This window comes from Somniosus microcephalus, chromosome 4 (assembly GCF_052327205.1).
Source record: "Somniosus microcephalus isolate GS21.2 chromosome 4, FLI_Smic_1.0, whole genome shotgun sequence".
Classification (NCBI taxonomy): Eukaryota; Metazoa; Chordata; class Chondrichthyes; order Squaliformes; family Somniosidae; genus Somniosus; species Somniosus microcephalus.
The window spans coordinates 106,790,913-106,802,639 of record NC_140990.1 but is presented as its reverse complement, the minus strand read 5'-3'; positions in this window follow the sequence as shown (position 1 = coordinate 106,802,639).

Sequence of the window (11,727 nt, the reverse complement as noted above, 5' to 3'; positions counted from 1 at the left end):
GTGGCCTAACCAGCACTTTATAAAGGTTCAGCATAACTTCTCGACTTTTGTACTCAACACCTCTATTTATGAAGCCCAAGATCCCATATGCTTTGTTAACCACTCTCTCAATATGTCCCGCCACCTTCAGTTCCTCTGCACATTAACTCCCAGGTCCCTCTGTCCCTGCACACTCTTTAAAACTGTGCCATTAAGTGTATATTGCCTCTCCCTGTTCCTTCTGCCAAAATGCATCACCTCACATTTCTCTGTATTAATTTCCATCTGCCACTTGTCTGCCCATTCTGCCAGGCTTTCTATGTCCTGTTGTATTCGATTGGTATCATCATCACTGTTTGCCACCCCCCACCCCCCAAGTTTGGTGTCATCGGCAAATTTAGAAATTCTACTCTGTATTCCAATATCCAGGTCAATTATATGTATGCACTGTCTACCATCCTCCAGTCTGAAAAACAGCCATTGACCACAACTCGCTGTTTTCTGTCCTTAAGCCAATTCCTTATCCAAGCTGCCACTGACCCATCTATTCCACGAGTCTCAATTTTGTTAACCATCCATCTATGTGATAATTTGTCAAATGCCTTCCTAAAATTCATGTAGACAACATCCATTGCATTCCCTTCATCAATCCTCCCTGTTACTTCCTATTTTTGGCAACTTAAAAAATGTTATCATTTATTTTTCAAAAAGCTAATTAAAAAAATGTTTAATGATGTTGTATTGTAATTCATTTTAAACATACGGCCCTCTATTTGCGGTTGGATGCTTCAAGTGTGGAAATGCCTCCGATCTGCAAATAAGATGCCCGCCTACCTGGTAGTCCGGGAGGTACGGATACGCATGGACCTGGGCATCTCTGGGTACCCGCGGGCAGAGGCCCCTGTAGTTCAGGGGCGCATGCGGATTCCAAGCGCCCCTGGGATCACGTGGGCTGGCCCAACGAATGAAATAAGGGCATCCCCATTCATGCTTATTGGGATTCTGTATGTACGGAATCTCCATACGCATGAATGGGAATACCCCAATAAGTACATGTACACATCAAATAAATAACAATAAATTACATATTTAAAATTAATTAAAATGCCATTCAATTAAATATTTAAAACAATAATTAAATTTTCTGAAAAATAAATGTAAAAGTTTTAAAGGGGCGAAAAATAACCTTACCTTATTGTGTAGATTTTTTAACGTACAAAAAAGTTGCAATTTTTTTTTTGTTCATTTAAACTCTGAAGCTGGTAAAAAACTGTCCTTACGAGCGCAATAACCCGAAACTTGCGCGGCCCTTACAGGCAATTACGCCCATCGTAATGATTTATTTTTATTTCAACGATGTGTACATGTATTTTTGCGTGATTCCTATTACGCTTATGGAAACTCCATGCGTGAATGCAATTTCCTAAAGCATAAAGGGAAACCCCTTTCTGATTGGTTGGGCCGGGCCCACGTGATCCCGTGGTCGCTTGCGAACCGAGTTTGCTCCTGGGATACGTGGGTCATAATGCAGTTTTATGCCTAGAGGCCCAGGAGGGCGAACCTCCGTTGATACAGGACCATCAGGTAGGTGCGTGATTTGTTGCGGTTCGGAGGAATCCGCCCGCGGGAAGCCTCCGACCGCAAATTCAGCCCCTGTTCAGTATTTAAGAACCTTACAGAGACAACCCTAGGTTTGCTAGGAGTCCAGCGACAATTCACATGGATGGTCACATTTTTCTGAAAATTGTATAATTATTGCGGTATATATAATCAGGGATAACACATGATTCCCTTGTCATTGATACACTCAAGCAGACACGCGACTAGTGAGGCTGCCTGGTCTTAGAGGTGTAGCCATTTATTTCTGCAGGATAAATGTCCAAACCCAGAAACCTCCTCACATTTCAGAACAATAGTCCATCATCCTGTCTTTTATTGCACGTTTTGACTATTCAGTCTGATTGGGCATCATTTGTCTCACTCTGTTACTCACTGGGTTATCATCCTATTGTTTCCACTGCAGGTGCACTAGCGCTCGCTTGGCCAGAAGGCACTGCGGTTTATAATTAGGGTTATTACGGGAACCTCCGTCGGATGCTTACCGCAGACGGGACTGGATTGCTTCACTCCCTCACCATTATCGGCTGGTGCACGGCACCACTTCATCTCGTATTCCTCTATAGTCTCACCCAAACCGTAAAAACTGTTTTCTTTCTTTTCTTTCATGAGCAAATTTCTTATTCTTGAATAGTTAAGTGTTATTGTTGAATAGAATTTCGTGCAACTGTGGCAAAACATTGAGCCTGGCAAATCCCACCGAATCCTTTAATATAAGCTAATAGTTCAATGTCCAGCAGAGACAGGTTGTAATTTAATGTAACTGGAGAAAATTCGATGATTCGATGTAATATTGTATTTAAATGCTGCACCTTGGACAAAGGCTCAATTTATTAAGACATTAGTGATTGGCGCCCTCTCCGAATATTCAATAGTACAGAACCAGACGATCTTCCGAATTATTAAGCATTTTGTTCAACATCTTTTTATAAATATAACTTTAATTTTGCTAAAGTTTTATGATTGATCTGCAACCAATCAACAAGAATGACTTCACCTTTATCGGTTCAATGCTCCCCTGCAAGATTGGCTGATTGGTCGCTCCCTTATTTTGAACCAATCAGGCGGTGGATTCAAGTTCTACTCCAGCACTACATCCCATAATATAGTTTGATACTCGCAAAGCAGCACTGGGGGAGTACTGCATTGTCACACATGCCCCATCAATCGGCTGAATCGATAAAACCAGGCCGTGTCTGCCGGTGCAGAGCTGCAGACGTATACAGTGATCAACATTCCCACTTTCAAGAAATAACAAATACAAACCATCATTTTGACTTGTCTTTCATCATATTTGAAGGATCTAACTGTTTATAAGTTGCCTAAATAACAACAGTGACCGAGGTTTGCTGGAGTATTCGGCTTCCCAACAAAGTAACCACATTGTCCGCTTCAAGGCCGACTCTCAGTGCATAATTCCCGAAAAGAATATATTGAGTATTGCTTCCCACTGTGTGTATCATTATTTACAGCCTGCCGTGAGCGTCTGTATTCCGCCAGCCTGTGACTGGGGGAAGTTGCTCCTAAAGCCAAGTTACTGATATTTACTCCAACAATGGTTCCGCCGCCGCACGAGCTGCAGCAGAATCGCACGCATCGTATTAAAGACCTCGGGTGACACGTCCCAGCTGAAATTTCTAGGCTCCAATTGTGAACTGGGATTTTTAAAATCGGTTACTAAGTGTTTTGATGGATTATGGAGGATTTAGTCATTGTATAATTAATTGGATCTGAAAATAATTGTGGCGCAGATTAGATGTTGGAAAGGCCTTTGACAGGGGATAAAGAGTAGATGAGATTGGCATGTGTATTTTACAGGGGCAGAGGCTGGTGAGGGCAAATATACAGCACTGAAACACCCCACTCTTGTTATATCACATGACAGAAAACTAAGATCACTGGGCTTTCAGCAGGGACTGGCGGAGAAGCTCTGTTCGTGACGCTATTTGTTAGCAGAATTTTGAAACGGCAGGAGTATTTCCTATGACGGCCATTTGTTAAAGATATAATCACGATGTGGCTGGGAATAGTAACCAGGGAAACTTTCCTACCGCTTTCATGTGGTCGTAGACACACAACCATGGTTGTAAATCTTCCCCGTGGAACTTGGATTTGTCAAGGCGGGTAGACTGTCCAGGCATTCCGTGTTAGCAAAGAGTGTATTGAAGCAATCTGAATATTACATGGTTGATCAGATTGGACACAAGATCTCCAATAAAAATTACCATTCCGCTGCTCGCTGTTTACATTGATAGCTCAATTGTGAAAATGAAGATTCCCTCTGTTCGGCATTTCTTGTGGAATCGTGAACAGGTGGTAGCTGAATGTGTTAACGATTTGGTTAGCTATTTTTAACGGAGGAAATCTTCACCAAAGTTTATCTGATATCTGAAACCCAATGGAAACAAAATACAGCCGTGAAGGCCAATTGGCGACACTTATATCCGGAAAGGTTTGCCAGGTCTGACGCTTTGTTACAATCCCTGGTTAAGAATTCCTCTGCAAGTGTGCTGCAGTGAGATCATGGCTGCCTTCCAATTAAATCCCCTGACATCCTATTTCTGGCTAAATCTTTAACATATTTTAAAAGAATCCGTTAACTATTTGTCAAGAAATACCGAGCAGAGAGGACCTACATCAGAGCCTGTGCAACGTCACTGCCCATAGCTAGTGATGGATCCTCCCCTTTATCTAATTTCAGCTGCAAACTATGGAATCTGATGTCGTCAGCAATTACATTGTAACTGGAGGGAAACTGTGATAGTAGGTTCGATGTGTTTTAATGTGACTTTGGGATATTAGGAACAGGAATAGGCCATTCAGTCCCTCGACACTGCTCCGCCATTCAATTTGATCATGGCTGATCTGTCCCTTAACTCCAGTTCCCCGCCTATGCTCCATATCCCTTGATAACCATTCCTGACATGACTGTATTTGCAGTGATTTGCCTAAATAATGAGTCAGAAACAATGGGAACTTGTGCTCGTTCCCTTATCGTGTGAAAATTAAATGCTCCCATCAATAGATTTTATGTTCAGCTTTGTTTGAATGCTGTTGCTGGTTTGTTACATTTATTAAGTTACTTTTAGACTCTGTCAACGCAATGTTTCAGAATATAATAAAAATAATCTGTTCCATGCTGTTAGTCAATGTTTTTACTGGAAGTTCTGAGTTTAAATCTAACACTTATTTTTTGTGTAGGTGATTATTCACCTTTTAGTTTGCGGCAATGATTACGTTAGTAAAACTCACCAATAAACATTATAAAAGCTTCACCTTGAACAAATAAAATAATGTACTGATGACATTCAGTCCAGAAACCGGCTCCCTGAATCCCATTCATTCAGGACCGATATTGAATGGACAGAAGCATCTGGAGAATTGGGTGTGTTACTGGAACATGGGAAATAACGCCTTCTAATCATTAAGCGGTATGATCATTAGTGCAACAAGGTTCATAAATTCTAGGGCATTTGAATATTCAGTCTTAGCATTAATGTTCTGATCATTATTTGGAGCAATTAATTAATACACTAAAAACGCAGGAATCCAATAATCAATCTACCAAAGTGACGCTTTCAATTCAATGCAGCTAAATTGAGTGAATCCGTTCTGTAGTTAACTACGGGGAACTAAAGTCTGGTTGTGATATTCAGCTACACAGGTTTAGCGGCTTTCTGTGGCTCTTCTCTGTTCCAATGATTTGAAATTTTAAGCCGTTTGGTTTAAACCTGTTGTGACTCCATTGAAAGGATATTCAAGTGATGTCACACCAAAGTATTGCTGCACTAATATCGCAATCCGCAATTTCCAGTGACACATCCTTAAAAGGACCAGAAGGACTCAAAGTCTAACCTATATTTGGTGTAATTCATGGGCTAATGCTGCATAACTTCCCACGTTGTCCCCTTTTCCCAGTTTTAAGACAGGCGGCAAAACGTTCATTTTAGATGTATGACGCATTTTACAACAACAACTAGCATTTAAATTAGTAAAACGTCCCAAGGCGCTTCACATGAGTGAAACAAATTCTGACACTGAGCCATATAAGGCGATTGTGGGATATGATGCCCAGTAGATAATGGCTAAAATTTCATTCAACAGTGCACTAATATTGGAATTTTCTCGCAGTGACTCCCGCCTTGAAGGGTAAATTCGCGGAAACTCTGAAGTTACGGCGATGGAGCCAGATGATGCTGCAAAGAAATTCCCGGCATAATGTGTCTTCACCATTTTGGAGGAACATTGCCTGTGTGCTATATTGGCGGAGGCGCTGCCCTATTAAATATAAGTAGGTTAACATGTTATCTACAATTGGAATTTCAAGCACACTGAGAAATTACCGGGATGTTGCTATCCCACAGAAAAAATCAAGGCCCGGGAAACCAATCAAGCGTGTAAAATTAATCTAATAGCCTGACGGGAATGTAACTCAATTGACGTGACGCAATTGCGTGTGTGTGACAATGTTTTGCTCCGCCTTCTTAAAAACCTGCAAAGGAGTTAACCCTTTACATTGACAGCTGTTTAAGTTCAACAAGCAACAACTTTAGTATTACTAAATGAAATTTAAAGATACAGGACGTTAATTAATTTAAGTTTCTTAAATATTAAATATTAATTTTAAGTTAATATTTCCCCACAGTGACAGACGGAAAATTAAGATTTGATAAATTAACCCCTTGGGCACTTAAGCAGTGCCACAGTTTTCTTTTGTTATATGGAAGTTACCTTGAAAACTAATTGCAGCACTTCTGTCTCTAATGTTAAAACACCGTGTAAATCACCTAGGCTGGGAATCAATTGTTTCTGAAATTGGAATTGATAAGATAAATTGATAGAAATGAAATTGAACATTAACAAATTCTGTCAGTACAACAATACACCTTTTTGGATGTTGGCATAATTCTGAAATGACAAAATGGACTCAGGCACTATAATTTTTTTTATTCATTGATGGGATGTGGGCGTCGCTGGCTAGGCCTGCATTTAGTGCCCATCCCTAATTGCCCTTGAGAAGATGGTGGTGAGTCGCCTTCTTGAACCGCTGCAGTCCATATGGTGTAGGTACACCCACAATGCTGTTAGGAAGGGAGTTCCAGGATTTTGGTCCAGCGACAGTGAAGGAACGGCGATACAGGTCCAAGTCAGGATGGTGTGTGGCTTGGAGGGGAACATGTAGGTGGTGATGTTCCCAGGCGTCTGCTGCCCTTGTCCTTCTACGTGGTAGAGGTCGCGGGTTTGGAAGGTGCTGTTGAAGGAGCTTTGGTGAGTTGCTGCAGTGCATCTTGTAGATGGTACACACTGCAGCCACAGTGCGCCAGTGGTGGAGGGAGTGAATGTTGAAGGTGGTGGATGGAGTGCCAATCAAGCGGGCTGCTTTATCCTGAATGGTGTCGAGCTTCTTCAGTGCTGTTGGAGCTGCACTCATCCAGGTAAGTGGAGAGTGTTCCATCACACTCCTGACTTGTGCCTTGTAGATGGTGGAAAGGCTTTGGGGAGTCAGGAGGTGAGACACTCGCCGCAGAATTCCCAGCCTCTGGCCTGCTCTTGTAGCCACAGTATTTATATATATTGGGTTAATTTTTGGAATATAACAGACCCTCTAAAATAATGATAAATAAAAAGTGTTTATAACTTGGACCAAGTGAGGACGTTTGATCTATGTATTTAATGGACAGTAATGTTCCTCCAGGGCTAATGAATGAAATATGAATCGTAAATAATGGGATGTATAAAATGGAGAGAGGAAGTGATTGAGGGTGTGAGATAGAAACAGGAAAATTACACCACCAAATGGGAATTTTCCAAACGTTCTAGTGAAAATCAGGAAAGTGTAACTACGAAAAATAAATGAATAGCTTTCTCATGGAGACATTTGTATCCCTGCTGATAATGAATCTTATAAGAAAACTGAATTTGATAGCCTGGCCAGCACCCAAGACATCAGCCCCATGTGGTAGAAGATGAGCAAAGGTCTCCAATCATTTGATAAGATCACCTGTAAGCCCGAGAATGGACTGTATCGGATGGCACGTGCAGCTTGATATTGAGATACCGATATGAGGGTGCAAATATGATTTGTTACTTATGAAGCAATTACCATCCGGAAATGCATGGTCAATTTGCACTGAAGAACGGGTCTCATACATGCTCAGTTACTTGACAACAGTATGACATGAAATGGTTTATGTGGCTCAGGAGTGTGAGAAACTTTTAATGTATTGACACCTACTCCATCGATAAACTAACTAATTAATGAAACAATCAGAATAGAGTTAAACACACTGGTACTTGTTAGAGGGATTGATATTGAAGTTGAAGCAGAGAGTTACATGTAATTTCGATTGGGACAATTGAGGGCTAAGGGGAAATCATGTTTAGCAAGAATTATCCACAAGATGGATACGAGTAAAAGAGATCTGGAGAATCATTTAAGTCCATAACTTGTTGATTAGATGTTAAACTGTAATGTCGCTTCAAATGAGTGTAAGACTGAATTATAACTTGTAACTAATAATTGTGTTTTGTAGGTAACCGAGCGTGGGAAAAACCAGTACGAATCCAGCGTGAGGTGGTTTTGGTGGTGCCTCCTGGGTCACTACTACCGAAACTATCATGCTTTATGGGTCTAACAGGACCTGTCCAATCAACCAACACGTTTTACACAATATCAAAACCTATGCTCAAGTGAAATTGACATTAAATGAGATGCTTAAGTATGAGCTGCAAAATTATGTGGCACAATTCGGATACCACATCCGCCTCTTGTCTGAGGGCTTCAGTGAGCTCAGGATGCAGCTGAACTCCGCCCCAAAGCATTTTTATGTTTTGGAGAAAGACAACTCGAGAATAGATATTGAAATTGACAGCACAGAGGCCAACTCACAATGGTGGGATATTGGGCTTGATATATCAGCACACCCTTCAGGTCGTATTATTTCACACCCTCTGGTAGTTCTCCAGCTTTAAATGATTGTGTATTTGATACATATAACCAATGTAATAAGACTTTGATACATAAGCCAATTGTGTACTCATGCCTATGACTAACCAGCACGGACAAATTAATTGAGCACACCGAAAGAGAAGATCAGAAGAAACAGAGGAGAACACAGGCGGGGTAATATCAGGCCATTATTGCCAGATCGTATGATTCAGCAATAGGATCAACGGGCGGAGGAGAAATGATAGACTGGGACACACTGGAAGGAAAGGCATATCAGCACAGCCCTCGTGATAGTTGAGGACACCCCGGAGTGCCCATCAGCCATGACAATAGTAAAGGATTGCCCCTGTAAGTGGCATAGTTAGAACCCGGGCCTATAACGAAAAGGGGGATAACACCTCCTTTGAGAGGCGCTCCCTTCCCCTCTATTAGAGGACTCCGATTTGCAGCAATTCTTGTCAGAGAATAGATTGAAATAGTCGAGTAATCAATGTGTCAAACATTTCATCCTCGAGGTGGGAACTGTACGAAAGATTGTAATTTAGAGACCACAGAGTTGATGAGAATGATATATGTATAAATCCAAGTGCAGCCACTGACCAACTAATCTTACCCGTGATTCCCTGTGGGTATGAACATGTTAAAGACTGTTCGAGTATAGCCATCAGGACTGTCAAAAGCAGCTTTAACTAAGCTCTAATAACAACCAGCCATAGGCTACGAGTGAAGGTTAAATTGTTAAATAACATATTATAATGCTAAGCTTAATTAGATTTTGCTTAACAATGCTTGTACGAGGGAAGCTAGAAATGAAAGAGATAAGGTAATATCCAATGAGGTGAAGAACTATTAAGAAGGTAACACTGAATAGGGTAGAGTTATGGGAAAATTACTGAGCCAGGAGGGGCCAAGATGCTACCCTTAGCCTGAGTGACAATGTCATTTTGACCATTAGAACCAATTAAAATAGGTGATTTTGTTAAAGTCCATATATGGACACCGGCCAAACGAACTTTAGATAAGAAATGGGTTAAAACTTTGATACTCGGAAAACAACTTACTGCGAGAACAAAGGAACAGACTGAAGGTGACATCATCTGTGTCCGAGAGGATCCAGAGACCAAGGGCTGAGAGCTACTCGTTAAAACTATCGCCTGTTCCTAAGTATATTACGTTGTAAACTTAATAAACTCTTGATCTATTGCTCAAACATACAGGCTGCTGCCTATTGGTGGCTTGTCCAAGAACTCAGAGTTCATTAAGATCTTACAGAAGTGTGCAGAGGGGTCCCCAAGCGTTGTTATTAGGACCTCTGCTGTTCTTGTTATATATAAGTGGACTGGATTTGGATATAGTGAATACAATTTGGAAACTTGCCAACGATACACAACTTGGCAACGTAGTAAATAGTGAGCATGATAGGAGCAGACATCAGGAGGACATAGACAGACTGGTGAAATGAGCAGACACATGACAGATGCAATTTAATGCTGATAAGTGTGAAGCGGTGCACTTTAGGAGAAACAACATAGAGAGTCAGTATAAACTAAATTATATTATTTTGAGGGATTGCAGGAATAGAGGGACAAATCTTTGAAGGTGGCAGGGTAAGTTGACAAGGCGGTAAAGAAAGTGTAATGGATAATTGGCTTTATAAATAGGGGCTTTGAATTAAATTAAATAAGTCATGCTAAACCTTTAGAAACCTCTGGGTAGTCCTCAGCGGGCGTATTGTGTACAGCTCTGGATCCCCCACTATAGGAAGGATGCCAAGGCCCTGCAGAGGTTACACAGGAGATTTAATAGGATGATGCCATGGATGAGGAAGTTCAATTATGTGGACAGATTGCAGAATCTGGGATTGTTCTCCTTAAACCAGTGGAGGCTAAGAGGAGATATAAAAGAGATATCCAAAATTATGAGGGTTTTTGATAGAGCGAGAAGGGAGAAAGTATTTCCTTTGGCTAGTGGGTCGGGAATCGAAGGTCATAGATTTAAAATAATTGGCAAAATAACTGAGCAGACATTTCCTCACACAGAGGGATGTTAAGATCCGGAACGCACTGCCTGAAACGGTGATGGAATCAGATTCCATGGGAACTTCTAAAAGACAATTGGACCTGTACTTGGAGAGGACTGATTTGCAAGTTTATGGGTAAAAAGCTGGGAAGTGGGATTAATTTTGACAGATCTTTCACTGAGCCAGCACAGGCATGATGCTGCGCACGGCCTTCATTGTGCTGTAAGATTCTATGCTCCTATGATTCTATTCTACCCTGACCATCCCTTTATCTTCTAATATAATTGTAAAACCTTTCTGTGCTCATCTTGCTAACCCTCGCAAGGTTGTTTCCCAATTCCCTTTTTGCAGCTCTTAGCATCTGTTATGTCTCCCTTTGTTGTTCTTTATAACGATCCCAGTCCCCTTAATTTACACTATTCTCTGCATTTTATGGGCTCTCTACAGGATTGATTCGGGGCTCTGCGAAAATAACGGGTCAGTGGGATGAGTTTGGGTTTGATACGGGAATATGAGTAGAAGTGGGGCCGTGCAATTAATGTGGGAGTGATACAGGCCTGCTAGAAGAAACCGGGTCAGTGGGAGAAGTTTGGGATTGATATAGATTTATAGTGAGAGAGTGAGACAATGGAATTTATTTGGGATTAGTTCATGACTATGGAGAGAGCGGAAAGTGGGGTTATTTTGGGATCTTTACAGGGCTATGGGGAGCACGACATAGTTGGATTCGTTTAAGAATCGAGCAGGGCTTTGGAGGAGATAGCGGGTAGTAGATTTCGTTCTAGATTTAGACAAGACCATGGGGAAGAGCGTGGCAGTGGTATTAGTATGGGATTACAGCTATGGGAGAGAATGGGGCAATGGGCTTAGTTTTGGATTGAAGGAGGGCTATGAGGATAGAGTGCGACTTTGTTATCAGTTTGGGATTGAAGCAGGGCTATGGAAAAGGCATAGAAGTGGGATTGGTTTTACATTGATAAAGACTATTGGGCAAGAGCTGGTCAGTGGTATTAATTTAGGGTTGATACCGTGATACAGGGAGAGCCTGGGCAGTGCGATTCATGTTGACTTGATACAGGGCTATGGCGAGAGAGTAATGCAGTGGGGTTAGTTTTGAAAATCTTACTGGGCTATGGGGAGAGAGAGAGCTGGGTGGTGGGAT